Genomic DNA, 19261 nt, shown 5'->3' on the forward strand with positions numbered 1-19261 from the left:
ACCACACTGAAACAGTCAATTAAACCTGGTTTCGATCAATATTTTAGAAGATAACGCATGTCAGGTGTAGGTTAGGTCTGGGATTTGCTCTCATCAGGCTCATACTTTCGCATATTTCTCATACTTGATGGCCAGATTCTGGGCTTTTGCTGGTTTGGATCACGTAGTAATGTGGTACCACACTGAAACAGTCGACTAAAGCTGGTCTCGATCAGTATTTTAGAGGATAACGCATGTTAGGTCTGGATTAGGTCTGGATTAGGTCTGGGATTTGCCCCCATCAGTCTCATACTTCCGCATTCTTCACATACCTCTTGAACAGATCCTGGGTTTTTTCTGGTTTAGATCACATAGTATTGTGGTGCCACACTGAAACAGTCAATTAAACATGGTTTTGATCAATATTTTAGAGGATAACGCATGTTAGGTCTAGGTTAGGTCTGGGATTTGCTCTCATCAGGCTCATACTTTCGCATATTTCTCATAATTGATGGCCAGATTCTGGGTTTTTTCTACTTTGGATCACGTAGTAATGTGGTACCACACTGAAACAGACGATTAAACCTGGTTCCGATCAATATTTTTGAGGATAACGCATGCTAGGTCTACGTTAGGTGGGGGATTTGCTCGCATCAGGCTCATACCTTCGCTTATTTCTCATACTTGATGGCCAGATTCTGGGCTTGTTCTGGTTGGGATCACACAGTAATGTGGTTCCACACTGAAACAGTCCATTAAACCTGGTTTCGATCGATATTTTAGAGGATATCGCATGTTAGGTCTGGGTTAGGTCTGGATTAGGTCTGGGATTTGCCCTCATCAGTCTTATACTTCCGCATTCTTCACATACTCCTTGATCAGATCCTTTGCTCTTTCTGGTTTGCATCACATAGAAATGTGGTACCACACTGAAACAGTCAGTTAAACCTGGTTTCGATCAATATTTTAGAGGATAACGCATGTTAGGTGTGGATTAGGTCTGGATTAGGTCTGGGATTTCCCCTCTTCAGTCTCATACTTTCGCATTCTTCACATACTTGTTGAACAGATCCTGGGATTTTTCTGCTTTGGATCACGTAGTAATGTGGTACCACACTGAAACAGACGATTAAACCTGGTTCCGATCAATATTTTTGAGGATAACGCATGCTAGGTCTACGTTAGGTGTGGGATTTGCTCGCATCAGGCTCATACCTTCGCTTATTTCTCATACTTGATGGCCAGATTCTGGGCTTTTTCTGGTTGGGATCACACAGTAATATGGTTCCACACTGAAACAGTCCATTAAACCTGGTTTCGATCGATATTTTAGAGGATATCGCATGTTAGCTCTAGGTTAAGCCTGGAATTTGCCCTCATCAGGGTCATACATTCACATTTTTCGCATACTTGTTGGCCAGATCTCGGGCATTTTCAGGTTTGGATCACGTGGTATTGTGGTATCACACTGAACCAGTCCATTAACCCTGGTCTCGATCAATATTTTAGAGGATAACTCATGTTAGGTCAGAGTTGGGTCTAGGATTTGCCCTCATCAGGCTCATACTTTCGCATATTTCTCTTACGTGTTAGCCAGATCCTTTGCTCTTTCTGGTTTGGATCACATAGAAATGTGGTACCACACTGACACAGTCAATTAAACCTGGTTTCGATCAATATTTTAGAGGATAACTGATGTTAGGTCTGGATTAGGTCTGGATTAGGTCTGGGATTTGCCCTCTTCAGTCTCATACTTTCGCATTCTTCACTAACTTCTTGAACAGGTCCTGGGTTTGTTCTGGTTTGGATCACATAGTAATGTGGTACCACCCAGAAACAGTCGACTAAACGTAGTCACGATCAATATTTTAGAGGATAACGCATGTTAGGTCTGGATTAGGTCTGGGATTTGACCTCATCAGGGTCATACTTTCGCATACTTCTCATACTTGTTGGCCTGATCCTGGGCTTTTTCTGGTTTAGATCACATAGTAGTGTGGTGCCACACTGAAACAGTCAATTAAACATGGTTTTGATCAATATTTTAGAGGATAACTCATGTTAGGTCAGAGTTGGGTCTAGGATTTGCCCCCATCAGGCTCATACTTTCGCATATTTCTCTTAGTTGTTAGCCAGATCCTTTGCTCTTTCTGGTTTGGATCACATAGAAATGTGGTACCACACTGAAACAGTCAATTAATCCTGGTTTCGATCAATATTTTTGAGGATAACGCATGTTAGGTCTAGGTGAGGCCTTGAATTTGCCCACATCAGACTCATAATTTCGCATTCTTCACATACTTGTTGAACAGATCCTGGGATTTTACTGCTTTGGATCACGTAGTAATGTGGTACCACACTGAAAAAGACGATTAAACCTGGTTCCGATCAATATTTTTGAGGATAACGCATGCTAGGTCTACGTTAGGTGGGGGATTTGCTCGCATCAGGCTCATACTTTCGCATATTTCTCATACTTGATGGCCAGATTCTGGGCTTGTTCTGTTTGGGATCACACAGTAATGTGGCTCCACACTGAAACAGTCCATTAAACCTGGTTTCGATCGATATTTTAGAGGATATCGCATGTTACGTCTAGGTTAAGCCTGGGATTTGCCCTCATCAGGGTCATACTTTCACATTTTTCGCATACTTGTTGGCCATATCTCGGGCATTTTCAGGTCTGGATCACGTGGTAATCTGGTATCACACTGAAACAGTCCATTAACCCTGGTCTCGATCAATATTTTAGAGGATAACGCATGTTAGGTCTGTGTTCGGTCTGGATTAGGTCTGGGATTTGCCCACATCAGTCTCATACTTCCGCATTCTTCACATACTTCTTGAACAGATCCTGGGTTTGTTCTGGTTTGGATCACATAGTAATGTGGAACCACCCAGAAACAGTCGACTAAACCTGGTCACGATCTATATTTTAGAGGATAACGCATGTTAGGTCTAGGTTAGGTCTGGGATTTGCTCTCATCAGGCTCATACTTTCGCATATTTCTCATACTTGTTAGCTAGATCCTTTGCTCTTTCTGGTTTGGATCACATAGAAATGTGGTACCACACTGAAACAGTCAATTAAGCCTGGTTTCGATCAATATTATAGAGGATAACGCATGTTAGGTCTAGGTTAGGTCTGGGATTTGCTCTCATCAGGCTCATACTTTCGCATATTTCTCTTACTTGTTAGCTAGATCCTTTGCTCTTTCTGGTTGGATCACATAGAAATGTGGTACCACACTGAAACAGTCAATTAAGCCTGGTTTCGATCAGTATTTTAGAGGATAACGCATGTTAGGTCTGGATTAGGTCTGGATTATGTCTGGGATTTGCCCTCATCAGTCTCATACTTTCGCATATTTCTCATACTTGATGGCCAGATTCTGGGCTTTTTCTGGTTTGGATCACGTAGTAATGTGGTACCACACTGAAACTGTCGACTAAACCTGGTCTCGATCAGTATTTTAGAGGATAACGCATGTTAGGTCTGGATTAGGTCTGGATTAGGTCTGGGATTTGCCCTCATCAGTCTCATACTTCCGCATTCTTCACATACTTCTTGAACAGATCCTGGGTTTTTTCTGCTTTGGATCACATAGTAGTGTGGTACCACACTGAAACAGTCAACTAAACCTGGTTCGATTAATATTTCAGAGGATAACGCATGTTAGGTCTAGATTAGGCCTTGAATTTGCCCTCATCAGACTCATAATTTCGCATTCTTCACATACTTCTTGAACAGATCCTGGGTTTGTTCTGGTTTGGATCACATAGTAATGTGGTACCACCCAGAAACAGTCGATTAAACCAGGTTTCGATCAATATTTTAGATGATAACGCATGTTAGGGCTAGGTTAGGCCTGGGATTTGCCCTCACCAGGCTCATTCTATCGCATTCTTCACATACTTGTTGAACAGATCCTGGGTTTGTTCTGGTTTGGATCTCATAGTAATGTGGTACCACCCAGAAACAGTCGACTAAACGTAGTCACGATCAATATTTTAGAGGATAACGCATGTTAGGTCTAGGTTAGGTCTGGGATTTGCTCTCATCAGGCTCATACTTTCGCATATTTCTCATACTTGATGGCCAGATTCTGGGCTTTTTCTGGTTTGGATCACGTAATAATGTGGTACCACACTGAAACAGTCGACTAAACCTGGTCTCGATCAGTATTTTAGAGGATAACGTATGTTAGGTCTGGATTAGGTCTGGGATTTGACCTCATCAGGGTCATACTTTCGCATACTTCTCATACTTGTTGGCCTGATCCTGGGCTTTTTCTGGTTTGGATCACGTAGTAATGTGGTACCAGACTGAAACAGTCGACTAAACCTGGTCACGATCAGTATTTTAGAGGATAACGCATGTTAGGTCTGGATTAGGTCTGGATTAGGTCTGGGATTTGCCCTCATCAGTCTCATACTTCCGCATTCTTCACATACTCCTTGATCAGATCCTGGGTTTTTTCTGGTTTGGATCACATAGTGGTGTGGTACCTCACTGAAACAGTCGATTAAACATGGTTTTGATCAATATTTTAGAGGATAACTCATGTTAGGTCAGAGTTGGGTCTAGGATTTGCCCCCATCAGGCTCATACTTTCGCATATTTCTCTTAGTTGTTAGCCAGATCCTTTGCTCTTTCTGGTTTGGATCACATAGAGATGTGGTACCACACTGAAACAGTCAATTAATCCTGGTTTCGATCAATATTTTTGAGGATAACGCATGTTAGGTCTAGGTGAGGCCTTGAATTTGCCCACATCAGACTCATAATTTCGCATTCTTCACATACTTGTTGAACAGATCCTGGGATTTTACTGCTTTGGATCACGTAGTAATGTGGTACCACACTGAAAAAGACGATTAAACCTGGTTCCGATGAATATTTTTGAGGATAACGCATGCTAGGTCTACGTTAGGTGGGGGATTTGCTCGCATCAGGCTCATACCTTCGCCTATTTCTCATACTTGATGGCCAGATTCTGGGCTTGTTCTGGTTGGGGTCACACAGTAATGTGGTTCCACACTGAAACAGTCCATTAAACTTGGTTTCGATCGATATTTTAGAGGATATCGCATGTTAGGTCTAGGTTAAGCCTGGGATTTGCCCTCATCAGGGTCATACTTTCACATTTTTCGCATACTTGTTGGCCATATCTCGGGCATTTTCAGGTTTGGATCACGTGGTAATCTGGTATCACACTGAAACAGTCCATTAACCCTGGTCTCGATCAATATTTTAGAGGATAACGCATGTTAGGTCTGTGTTCGGTCAGGATTAGGTCTGGGATTTGCCCACATCAGTCTCATACTTCCGCATTCTTCACATACTTCTTGAACAGATCCTGGGTTGTTCTGGTTTGGATCACATAGTAATGTGGAACCACCCAGAAACAGTCGACTAAACCTGGTCACGATCTATATTTTAGAGGATAACGCCTGTTAGGTCTAGGTTAAGCCTGGGATTTGCCCTCATCAGGGTCATACTTTCACATTTTTCGCATAGTTGTTGGCCAGATCTCGGGCATTTTCAGGTTTGGATCACGTGGTAATGTGGTATCACACTGAAACAGTCCATTAACCCTGGTCTCGATCAATATTTTAGAGGATAACGCATGTTAGGTCTGTGTTCGGTCTGGATTAGGTCTGGGATTTGCCCACATCAGTCTCATACTTCCGCATTCTTCACATACTTCTTGAACAGATCCTGGGTTTGTTCTGGTTTGGATCACATAGTAATGTGGAACCACCCAGAAACAGTCGACTAAACCTGGTCACGATCTATATTTTAGAGGATAACGCATGTTAGGTCTAGGTTAGGTCTGGGATTTGCTCTCACCAGGCTCATACTTTCGCATATTTCTCATACTTGTTAGCTAGATCCTTTGCTCTTTCTGGTTTGGATCACATAGAAATGTGGTACCACACTGAAACAGTCAATTAAGCCTGGTTTCCATCAATATTATAGAGGATAACGCATGTTAGGTCTAGGTTAGGTCTGGGATTTGCTCTCATCAGGCTCATACTTTCGTATATTTCTCTTACTTGTTAGCTAGATCCTTTGCTCTTTCTGGTTGGATCACATAGAAATGTGGTACCACACTGAAACAGTCAATTAAGCCTGGTTTCGATCAGTATTTTAGAGGATAACGCATGTTAGGTCTGGATTAGGTCTGGATTAGGTCTGGGATTTGCCCTCATCAGTCTCATACTTTCGCATATTTCTCATACTTGATGGCCAGATTCTGGGCTTTTTCTGGTTTGGATCACGTAGTAATGTGGTACCACACTGAAACTGTCGACTAAACCTGGTCTCGATCAGTATTTTAGAGGATAACGCATGTTAGGTCTGGATTAGGTCTGGATTAGGTCTGGGATTTGCCCTCATCAGTCTCATACTTCCGCATTCTTCACATACTTCTTGAACAGATCCTGGGTTTTTTCTGCTTTGGATCACATAGTAGTGTGGTACCACACTGAAACAGTCAACTAAACCTGGTTCGATTAATATTTCAGAGGATAACGCATGTTAGGTCTAGGTTAGGCCTTGAATTTGCCCTCATCAGACTCATAATTTCGCATTCTTCACATACTTCTTGAACAGATCCTGGGTTTGTTCTGGTTTGGATCACATAGTAATGTGGTACCACCCAGAAACAGTCGATTAAACCAGGTTTCGATCAATATTTTAGATGATAACGCATGTTAGGGCTAGGTTAGGCCTGGGATTTGCCCTCACCAGGCTCATTCTATCGCATTCTTCGCATACTTGTTGAACAGATCCTGGGATTTTTCTGCTTTGGATCACGTAGTAATTTGGTCCACACTGAAAGAGACGATTAAACCTGGTTCCGATCAATATTTTTGAGGATAACGCATGCTAGATCTACGTTAGGTGTGGGATGTGCTCGCATCAGGCTCATACCTTCGCTTATTTCTCATACTTGATGGCCAGATTCTGGGCTTTTTCTGGTTGGGATCACACAGTAATATGGTTCCACACTGAAACAGTCCATTAAACCTGGTTTCGATCGATATTTCGATCGATATTTTAGAGGATATCGCATGTTAGCTCTAGGTTAAGCCTGGGATTTGCCCTCATCAGGGTCATACATTCACATTTTTCGCATACTTGTTGGCCAGATCTCGGGCATTTTCAGGTTTGGATCACGTGGTAATGGTGGTATCACACTGAACCAGTCCATTAACCCTGGTCTCGATCAATATTTTAGAGGATAACTCATGTTAGGTCAGAGTTGGGACTAGGATTTGCCCTCATCAGGCTCATACTTTCGCATATTTCTCTTACGTGTTAGCCAGATCCTTTGCTCTTTCTGGTTTGGATCACATAGAAATGTGGTACCACACTGACACAGTCAATTAAACCTGGTTTCGATCAATATTTTAGAGGATAACTCATGTTAGGTCTGGATTAGGTCTGGATTAGGTCTGGGATTTGCCCTCTTCAGTCTCATACTTTCGCATTCTTCACTAACTTCTTGAACAGATCCTGGGTTTGTTCTGGTTTGGATCACATAGTAATGTGGTACCACCCAGAAACAGTCGATTAAACCAGGTTTCGATCAATATTTTAGATGATAACGCATGTTAGGGCTAGGTTAGGCCTGGGATTTGCCCTCACCAGGCTCATTCTATCGCATTCTTCACATACTTGTTGAACAGATCCTGGGATTTTTCTGCTTTGGATCACGTAGTAATGTGGTACCACACTGAAAGAGACGATTAAACCTGGTTCCGATCAATATTTTTGAGGATAACGCATGCTAGGTCTACGTTAGGTGTGGGATGTGCTCGCATCAGGCTCATACCTTCGCTTATTTCTCATACTTGATGGCCAGATTCTGGGCTTTTTCTGGTTGGGATCACACAGTAATGTGGTTCCACACTGAAACAGTCCATTAAACCTGGTTTCGATCGATATTTTAGAGGATATCGCATGTAAGCTCTAGGTTAAGCCTGGGATTTGCCCTCATGAGGGTCATACTTTCACATTTTTCGCATACTTGTTGGCCAGATCTCGGGCTTTTTCTGCTTTGGAGCACGTGGTAATGTGGTATCACACAGAACCTGTCCATTAAACCTGGTCTCGATCAATATTTTAGAGGATAACTAATGTTAGGTCAGAGTTGGGTCTAGGATTTGCCCTCATCAGGCTCATACTTTCGCATATTTCTCTTACTTGTTAGCCAGATCCTTTGCTCTTTCTGGTTTGGATCACATAGAAATGTGGTACCACACTGAAACAGTCAATTAAACCCGGTTTCGATCAATATTTTAGAGAATAACGCATGCTAGGTCTGGATTAGGTCTGGATTAGGTCTGGGATTTGCCCTCTTCAGTCTCATACTTTCGCATTCTTCACATACTTGTTGAACAGATCCTGGGATTTTTCTGCTTTGGATCACGTAGTAATGTGGTACCACACTGAAAGAGACGATTGAACCTGGTTCCGATCAATATTTTTGAGGATAACGCGTGCTAGGTCTACGTTAGGTGTGGGATTTGCTCGCATCAGACTCATACCTTCGCTTATTTCTCATACTTGATGGCCAGATTCTGGGCTTTTTCTGGTTGGGATCACACAGTAATGTGGTTCCACACTGAAACAGTCCATTAAACCTGGTTTCGATCGATATTTTAGAGGATATCGCATGTTAGCTCTAGGTTAAGCCTGGGATTTGCCCTCATCAGGGTCATACATTCACATTTTTCGCATACTTGTTGGCCAGATCTCGGGCATTTTCAGGTTTGGATCACGTGGTAATGTGGTATCACACTGAACCAGTCCATTAACCCTGGTCTCGATCAATATTTTAGAGGATAACTCATGTTAGGTCAGAGTTGGTTCTAGGATATGCCCTCATCAGGCTCATACTTTCGCATATTTCTCTTACGTGTTAGCCAGATCCTTTGCTCTTTCTGGTTTGGATCACATAGAAATGTGGTACCACACTGAAACAGTCAATTAAACCTGGTTTCGATCAATATTTTAGAGGATAACTCATGTTAGGTCTGGATTAGGTCTGGGATTTGCCCTCTTCAGTTTCATACTTTCGCATTCTTCACAAACTTCATGAACAGATCCTGGGTTTGTTCTGGTTTGGACCACATAGTAATGTGGTACCACCCAGAAACAGTCGACTAAACGTAGTCACGATCAATATTTTAGAGGATAACGCATGTTAGGTCTAGGTTAGGTCTAGGATTTGCTCTCATCAGGCTCATACTTTCGCATATTTCTCATACTTGATGGCCAGATTCTGGGCTTTTTCTGGTTTGGATCACGTAGTAATGTGGTACCACACTGAAGCAGTCGACTAAACCTGGTCTCGATCAGTATTTTAGAGGATAACGCATGTTAGGTCTGGATTAGGTCTGGGATTTGACCTCATCAGGGTCATACTTTCGCATACTTCTCATACTTGTTGGCCTGATCCTGGGCTTTTTCTGGTTTGGATCACGTAGTAATGTGGTACCAGACTGAAACAGTCGACTAAACCTGGTCACGATCAGTATTTTAGAGGATAACGCATGGTAGGTCTGGATTAGGTCTGGATTAGGTCTGGGATTTGCCCTCATCAGTCTCATACTTCCGCATTCTTCACATACTTCCTGATCAGATCCTGAGTTTTTTCTGGTTTGGATCACATAGTAGTGTGGTACCTCACTGAAACAGTCGATTAAACATGGTTTTGATCAATATTTTAGAGGATAACTCTTGTTAGGTCAGAGTTGGGTCTCGGATTTGCCCTCATCAGTCTCATACTTCCGCATTCTTCACATACTTCTTGATCAGATCCTGGGTTTTTTCTGGTTTGGATCACATAGTAGTGTGGTACCTCACTGAAGCAGTCGATGAAACCTGGTCTCGATCAATATTTTAGAGGATAACGCAAGTGAGGTCTGGAATAGGTCTGGGATTTGCCCTCATGAGGGTCATACTTTCGTATTTTTCACATACATGTTGAACAGATCCAGGGTTTTTTCTGGTTGGGATCACACACTAATGTGGTTCCACAATGAAACAGTCCATTAAACCTGGTTTCGATCGATATTTTAGAGGATATCGCATGTTAGGTCTAGGTTAAGCCTGGGATTTGCCCTCATCAGGGTCATACTTTCACATTTTTCGCATACTTGTTGGCCAGATCTCGAGCATTTTCAGGTTTGGATCACGTGGTAATGTGGTATCACTCTGAAACAGTCCATTAACCCTGGTCTCGATCAATATTTTAGAGGATAACGCATGTTAGGTCTGTGTTCGGTCTGGATTAGGTCTGGGATTTGCCCACATCAGTCTCATACTTCCGCATTCTTCACATACTTCTTGAACAGATCCTGTGATTTTTGTGGTTTGGATCACATAGTAGTGTAGTACCACACTGAAACAGTCGATTAAACATGGTTTTGATCAATATTTTAGAGGATGACTCATGTTAGGTCAGAGTTGGGTCTAGGATTTGCCCTCATCAGGCTCATACTTTAGCATATTTCTCTTACTTGTTAGCCAGATCCTTTGCTCTTTCTGGTTTGGATCACATAGAAATGTGGTACCACACTGAAACAGTCAATTAAACCTGGTTTCGATCAATATTTTAGAGGATAACTCATGTTAGGTCTGGATTAGGTCTGGGATTTGCCCTCTTCAGTCTCATACTTTCGCATTCTTCACAAACTTCATGAACAGATCCTGGGTTTGTTCTGGTTTGGACCACATAGTAATGTGGTACCACCCAGAAACAGTCGACTAAACGTAGTCACGATCAATATTTTAGAGGATAACGCATGTTAGGTCTAGGTTAGGTCTGGGATTTGCTCTCATCAGGCTCATACTTTCGCATATTTCTCATATTTGATGGCCAGATTCTGGGCTTTCTCTGGTTTGGATCACGTAGTAATGTGGTACCACACTGAAGCAGTCGACTAAACCTGGTCTCGATCAGTATTTTAGAGGATGACTCATGTTAGGTCAGAGTTGGGTCTAGGATTTGCCCTCATCAGGCTCATACTTTAGCATATTTCTCTTACTTGTTAGCCAGATCCTTTGCTCTTTCTGGTTTGGATCACATAGAAATGTGGTACCACACTGAAACAGTCAATTAAACCTTGTTTCGATAAATATTTTAGAGGATAACTCATGTTAGGTCTGGATTAGGTCTGGGATTTGCCCTCTTCAGTCTCATACTTTCGCATTCTTCACAAACTTCATGAACAGATCCTGGGTTTGTTCTGGTTTGGACCACATAGTAATGTGGTACCACCCAGAAACAGTCGACTAAACGTAGTCACGATCAATATTTTAGAGGATAACGCATGTTAGGTCTAGGTTAGGTCTGGGATTTGCTCTCATCAGGCTCATACTTTCGCATATTTCTCATACTTGATGGCCAGATTCTGGGCTTTTTCTGGTTTGGATCACGTAGTAATGTGGTACCACACTGAAGCAGTCGACTAAACCTGGTCTCGATCAGTATTTTAGAGGATAACGCATGTTAGGTCTGGATTAGGTCTGGGATTTGACCTCATCAGGGTCATACTTTCGCATACTTCTCATACTTGTTGGCCTGATCCTGGGCTTTTTCTGGTTTGGATCACGTAGTAATGTGGTACCAGACTGAAACAGTCGACTAAACCTGGTCACGATCAGTATTTTAGAGGATAACGCATGTTAGGTCTGGATTAGGTCTGGATTAGGTCTGGGATTTGCCCTCATCAGTCTCATACTTCCGCATTCTTCACATACTTCCTGATCAGATCCTGAGTTTTTTCTGGTTTGGATCACATAGTAGTGTGGTACCTCACTGAAACAGTCGATTAAACATGGTATTGATCAATATTTTAGAGGATAACTCTTGTTAGGTCAGAGTTGGGTCTCGGATTTGCCCTCATCAGTCTCATACTTCCGCATTCTTCACATACTTCTTGATCAGATCCTGGGTTTTTTCTGGTTTGGATCACATAGTAGTGTGGTACCTCACTGAAGCAGTCGATGAAACCTGGTCTCGATCAATATTTTAGAGGATAACGCAAGTGAGGTCTGGAATAGGTCTGGGATTTGCCCTCATGAGGGTCATACTTTCGCATTTTTCACATACATGTTGAACAGATCCAGGGTTTTTTCAGGTTTGGATCACGTAGTTATATGGTACCACACTGAAACTTTTGATTAAACCTGACCGCGATCAATATTTTAGAGGATATCGCATGTTAGGTCAGAGATGGGTCTAGGATTTGCCCTCATCAGGCTCATACGTTCGCATATTTCTCTTACTTGTTAGCCAGATCCTTTGCTCCTTCTGGTTTGGATCACATAGAAATGTGGTACCACACTGAAACAGTCAATTAAACCTGGTTTCGATCAATATTTTAGAAGATAACGCATGTTAGGTGTAGGTTAGGTCTGGGATTTGCTCTCATCAGGCTCATACTTTCGCATATTTCTCTTAGTTGTTAGCCAGATCCTTTGCTCTTTCTGGTTTGGATCACATAGAAATGTGGTACCACACTGAAACTGTCAATTAATCCTGGTTTCGATCAATATTTTTGAGGATAACGCATGTTAGGTCTAGGTGAGGCCTTGAATTTGCCCACATCAGACTCATAATTTCGCATTCTTCACATACATGTTGAACAGATCCTGGGATTTTTCTGCTTTGGATCACGTAGTAATGTGGTACCACACTGAAAAAGACGACTAAACCTGGTTCCGATCAATATTCTTGAGGATAACGCATGCTAGGTCTACGTTAGGTGGGGGATTTGCTCGCATCAGGCTCATACCTTCGCTTATTTCTCATACTTGATGGCCAGATTCTGGGCTTGTTCTGGTTGGGATCACACACTAATGTGGTTCCACACTGAAACAGTCCATTAAACCTGGTTTCGATCGATATTTTAGAGGATATCGCATGTTAGGTCTAGGTTAAGCCTGGGATTTGCCCTCATCAGGGTCATACTTTCACATTTTTCGCATACTTGTTGGCCAGATCTCGGGCATTTTCAGGTTTGGATCACGCGGTAATGTGGTATCACTCTGAAACAGTCCATTAACCCTGGTCTCGATCAATATTTTAGAGGATAACGCATGTTAGGTCTGTGTTCGGTCTGGATTAGGTCTGGGATTTGCCCACATCAGTCTCATACTTCCGCATTCTTCACATACTTCTTGAACAGATCCTGTGATTTTTGTGGTTTGGATCACATAGTAGTGTAGTGTAGTACCACCCTGAAACAGTCGATTAAACATGGTTTTGATCAATATTTTAGAGGATGACTCATGTTAGGTCAGAGTTGGGTCTAGGATTTGCCCTCATCAGGCTCATACTTTAGCATATTTCTCTTACTTGTTAGCCAGATCCTTTGCTCTTTCTGGTTTGGATCACATAGAAATGTGGTACCACACTGAAACAGACAATTAAACCTGGTTTCGATCAATATTTTAGAGGATAACGCATGTTAGGTCTGGATTAGGTCTGGGATTTGCCCTCTTCAGTCTCATACTTTCGCAATCTTCAGATACTTCTTGAACAGATCCTGGGTTTTTTCTGGTTTGGATCACATAGTAGTGTGGTACCTCACTGAAACAGTCAATTAATCCTGGTTTCGATCAATATTTTGGAGGATAACGCATGTTAGGTCTGGATTAGGTCTGGATTAGGTCTGGGATTTGCCCTCATCAGTCTCATACTTCCGCATTCTTCAGATACTTCTTGAACAGATCCTGGGTTTTTTCTGGTTTGGATCACATAGTAGTGTGGTACCTCACTGAAACAGTCAATTAATCCTGGTTTCGATCAATATTTTTGAGGATAACGCATGTTAGGTCTAGGTGAGGCCTTGAATTTGCCCACATCAGACTCATAATTTCGCATTCTTCACATACTTGTTGAACAGATCCTGGTCTTGTTCTGGTTGGGATCACACAGTAATGTGGTTCCACACTGAAACAGTCCATTAAACCTGGTTTCGATCGATATTTTAGAGGATATCGCATGTTAGGTCTAGGTTAAGCCTGGGATTTGCCCTCATCAGGGTCATACTTTCACATTTTTCGCATACTTGTTGGCCAGATCTCGGGCATTTTCAGGTTTAGATCACGTGGTAATGTGGTATCGCACTGAAACAGTCCATTAACCCCGGTCTCGATCAATATTTTAGAGGATAACGCATGTTAGGTCTGTGTTCGGTCTGGATTAGGTCTGGGATTTGCCCACATCAGTCTCATACTTCCGCATTCTTCACATACTTCGTGAACAGATCCTGTGTTTTTTGTGGATTGGATCACATAGTAGTGTAGTACCACACTGAAACAGTCGATTAAACATGGTTTTGATCAATATTTTAGAGGATAACTCATGTTAGGTCAGAGTTGGGTCTGGGATTTGCTCTCATCAGGCTCATACTTTCGCATATTTCTCATACCCGATGGCCAGATTCTGGGTTTTTTCTGGTTTTGATCGCGTAGTAGTGTGGTACCACACTGAAACAGTCGACTAAAGCTGGTCTCGATCAGTATTTTCGAGGATAGCGCATGTTAGGTCTGGATTAGGTCTGGATTAGGTCTGGGATTTGCCCTCATCAGTCTCATACTTTCGCATATTTCTCTTACTTGTTAGCCAGATCCTTTGCTCTTTCTGGTTTGGATCACACAGAAATGTGGTACCACACTGAAACAGTCAATTAAACCTGGTTTCGATCAATATTTCAGAGGATAACGCATGTTAGGTCTGGATTAGGTCTGGATTAGGTCTGGGATTTGCCCTCTTCAGTCTCATACTTTCGCATTCTTCACAAACTTCTTGAACAGATCCTGGGTTTGTTCTGGTTTGGATCACATAGTAATGTGGTACCACCCAGAAACAGTCGACTAAACCTGGTCACGATCAATATTTTAGAGGATAACGCATGTTAGGTCTGGATTAGGTCTGGGATTTGACCTCATCAGGGTCACACTTTCGCATACTTCTCATACTTGTTGGCCTGATCCTGGGCTTTTTCTGGTTTGGATCACGTAGTAATGTGGTACCAGACTGAAACAGTCGACTAAACCTGGTCACGATCAGTATGTTAGAGGATAACGCATGTTAGGTCTGGATTAGGTCTGGGATTTGCCCTCATCAGTCTCATACCTCCGCATTCTTCACATACTTCTTGATCAGATCCTGGGTTTTCTCTGGTTTGGATCACATAGTAGTGTGGTACCTCACTGAAACAGTCGATTAAACATGGTTTTGATCAATATTTTAGAGGATAACTCATGTTAGGTCGGAGTTGGGTCTAGGACTTGCCCTCATCAGGCTCATACTTTCGCATATTTCTCTTACTTGTTAGCTAGATCCTTTGCTCTTTCTGGTTTCGATCACATAGAAATGTGGTACCACACAGAAACAGTCAATTAAACCTGGTTTCGATCAATATTTTAGAGCACAACGCATGTTAGGTCTAGGGTAGGTCTGGGATTTGCTCTCATCAGGCTCATACTTTCGCATATTTCTCATACTTGTTGGCCAGATTCTGGGCTTTTTCTGGTTTGGATCACGTAGTAATGTGGTACCACACTGAAACAGTCTATTAAACCTGGTATCGATCAATATTTTAGAGGATAACGCAAGTTAGGTCTGGGATAGTTCTGGGATTTGCCCTCATGAGGCTCATACTTTCGCATATTTCTCATACTTGATGGCCTGATTCAGGGTTTTTTCTGGTTTTGATCGTGTAGTAATGTGGTACCCCACTGAAACGGTCGACTAAAGCTGGTCTCTATCAGTATTTTCGAGGATAACGCATGTTAGGTCTGGATTAGGTCTGGATAAGGTCTGGAATTTGCCCTCATCAGTCTCATACTTCCGCAATCTTCAGATTCTTCTTGAACAGATCCTGGGTTTTTTCTGGTTTGGATCACATAGAAATGTGGTACCACACTGAAACAGTCAATTAAACCTGGTTCCGATCAATATTTTTGAGGATAACGCATGCTAGGTCTACGTTAGGTGTGGGATTTGCTCGCATCAGGCTCATACCTTCGCTTATTTCTCATACTTGATGGCCAGATTCTGGGCTTTTTCTGGTTGGGATCACACAGTAATGTGGTTCCACACTGAAACAGTCCATTAAACCTGGTTTCGATCGATATTTTAGAGGATATCGCATGTTAGGTCTAGGTTAAGCCTGGGATTTGCCCTCATCAGGGTCATACTTTCACATTTTTCGCATACTTGTTGGCCAGATCTCGGGCATTTTCAGGTTTGGATCACGTGGTAATGTGGTATCACACTGAAACAGTCCATTAACCCTGGTCTCGATCAATATTTTAGAGGATAACGCATGTTAGGTCTGTGTTCGGTCTGGATTAGGTCTGGGATTTGCCCTCATCAGTCTCATACTTCCGCAATCTTCACATACTTCTTGAACAGATCCTGTGTTTTTTGTGGTTTGGATCTCATAGTAGTGTGGTACCACACTGATACAGTCGATTAAACATGGTTTTGATTAATATTTTAGAGGATGACTCATGTTAGGTCAGAGTTGGGTCTAGGATTTGCCCTCATCAGGCTCATACTTTAGCATATTTCTCTTACTTGTTAGCCAGATCCTTTGCTCTTTCTGGTTTGGATCACATAGAAATGTGGTACCACACTGAAACAGACAATTAAACCTGGTTTCGATCAATATTTTAGAGGATAACGCATGTTAGGTCTGGATTAGGTCTGGGATTTGCCCTCTTCAGTCTCATACTTTCGCAATCTTCACAAACTTCTAGAACAGATCCTGGGTTTGTTCTGGTTTGGATCACATAGTAATGTGGAACCACCCAGAAACAGTCGACTAAACCTGGTCACGATCTATATTTTAGAGCATAACGCATGTTAGGTCTAGGTTAGGTCTGGGATTTGCTCACATCAAGCTCATACTTTCGCATATTTCTCATACTCGATGGCCAGATTCTGGGTTTTTTCTGGTTTTGATCGCGTAGTAGTGTGGTACCACACTGAAACAGTCGACTAAAGCTGGTCTCGATCAGTATTTTCGAGGATAACGCATGTTAGGTCTGGATTAGGTCTGGGATTTGCCCTCATCAGTCTCATACTTTCGCATATTTCTCTTACTTGTTAGCCAGATCCTTTGCTCTTTCTGGTTTGGATCACATAGAAATGTGGTACCACACTGAAACAGTCAATTAAACCTGGTTTCGATCAATTTTAGAGGATAATGCATGTTAGGTCTGGATTAGGTCTGGGATTTGCCTTCATCAGTCTCATTCCTCCGCATTCTTCACATACTTCTTGATGAGATCCTGGGTTTTCTCTGGTTTGGATCACATAGTAGTGTGGTACCTCACTGAAACAGTCGATTAAACATGGTTTTGATCAATATTTTAGAGGATAACTCATGTTAGGTCGGAGTTGGGTCTAGGACTTGCCCTCATCAGGCTCATACTTTCGCATATTTCTCTTACTTGTTAGCTAGATCCTTTGCTCTTTCTGGTTTGGATCACATAGAAATGTGGTACCACACAGAAACAGTCAATTAAACCTGGTTTCGATCAATATTTTAGAGCACAACGCATGTTAGGTCTAGGTTAGGTCTGGGATTTGCTCTCATCAGGCTCATACTTTCGCATATTTCTCATACTTGATGGCCAGATTCTGGGCTTTTTCTGGTTTGGATCACGTAGTAATGTGGTACCACACTGAAACAGTCTATTAAACCTGGTATCGGTCAATATTTTAGAGGATAACGCAAGTTAGGTCTGGATTAGGTCTGGGATTTGCCCTCTTCAGTCTCATACTTTCGCAATCTTCACAAACTTCTAGAACAGATCCTGGGTTTGTTCTGGTTTGGATCACATAGTAATGTGGAACCACCCAGAAACAGTCGACTAAACCTGGTCACGATCTATATTTTAGAGCATAACGCATGTTAGGTCTAGGTTAGGTCTGGGATTTGCTCACATCAAGCTCATACTTTGGCATATTTCTCATACTCGATGGCCAGATTCTGGGTTTTTTCTGGTTTTGATCGCGTAGTAGTGTGGTACCACACTGAAACAGTCGACTAAAGCTGGTCTCGATCAGTATTTTCGAGGATAACGCATGTTAGGTCTGGATTAGGTCTGGGATTTGCCCTCATCAGTCTCATACTTTCGCATATTTCTCTTACTTGTTAGCCAGATCCTTTGCTCTTTCTGGTTTGGATCACATAGAAATGTGGTACCACACTGAAACAGTCAATTAAACCTGGTTTCGATCAATATTTTAGAGGATAATGCATGTTAGGTCTGGATTAGGTCTGGGATTTGCCTTCATCAGTCTCATTCCTCCGCATTCTTCACATACTTCTTGATGAGATCCTGGGTTTTCTCTGGTTTGGATCACATAGTAGTGTGGTACCTCACTGAAACAGTCGATTAAACATGGTTTTGATCAATATTTTAGAGGATAACTCATGTTAGGTCGGAGTTGGGTCTAGGACTTGCCCTCATCAGGCTCATACTTTCGCATATTTCTCTTACTTGTTAGCTAGATCCTTTGCTCTTTCTGGTTTGGATCACATAGAAATGTGGTACCACACAGAAACAGTCAATTAAACCTGGTTTCGATCAATATTTTTGAGGATAACGCATGCTAGGTCTACGTTTGGTGTGGGATTTGCTCGCATCAGGCACACACCTTCGCTTATTTCTCATACTTGATGGCCAGATTCTGGGCTTTTTCTGGTTGGGATCACACAGTAATGTGGTTCCACACTGAAACAGTCCATTAAACCTGGTTTCGATCGATATTTTAGAGGATATCGCATGTTAGGTCTAGGTTAAGCCTGGGATTTGCCCTCATCAGGGTCATACTTTCACATTTTTCGCATACTGGTTGTCCAGATCTTAGGCATTTTCAGGTTTGGATCACGTGGTAATGTGGTATCACACTGAAACAGTCCATTAACCCTGGTCTCGATCAATATTTTAGAGGATAACGCATGTTAGGTCTGTGTTCGGTCTGGATTAGGTCTGGGATTTGCCCTCATCAGTCTCATACTTCCGCATTCTTCACATACTTCTTGAACAGATCCTGGGTTTTTTGAGGTTTGGATCACATAGTAGTGTGGTACCACACTGAAACAGTCGATTAAACATGGTTTTGATCAATATTTTAGAGGATGACTCATGTTAGGTCAGAGTTGGGTCTAGGATTTGCCCTCATCAGGCTCATACTTTCGCATATTTCTCATACTTGTTAGCCAGCTCCTCTGC

This window comes from Colletes latitarsis, chromosome 4, assembly GCF_051014445.1.
Source record: "Colletes latitarsis isolate SP2378_abdomen chromosome 4, iyColLati1, whole genome shotgun sequence".
NCBI lineage: Eukaryota > Metazoa > Arthropoda > Insecta > Hymenoptera > Colletidae > Colletes > Colletes latitarsis.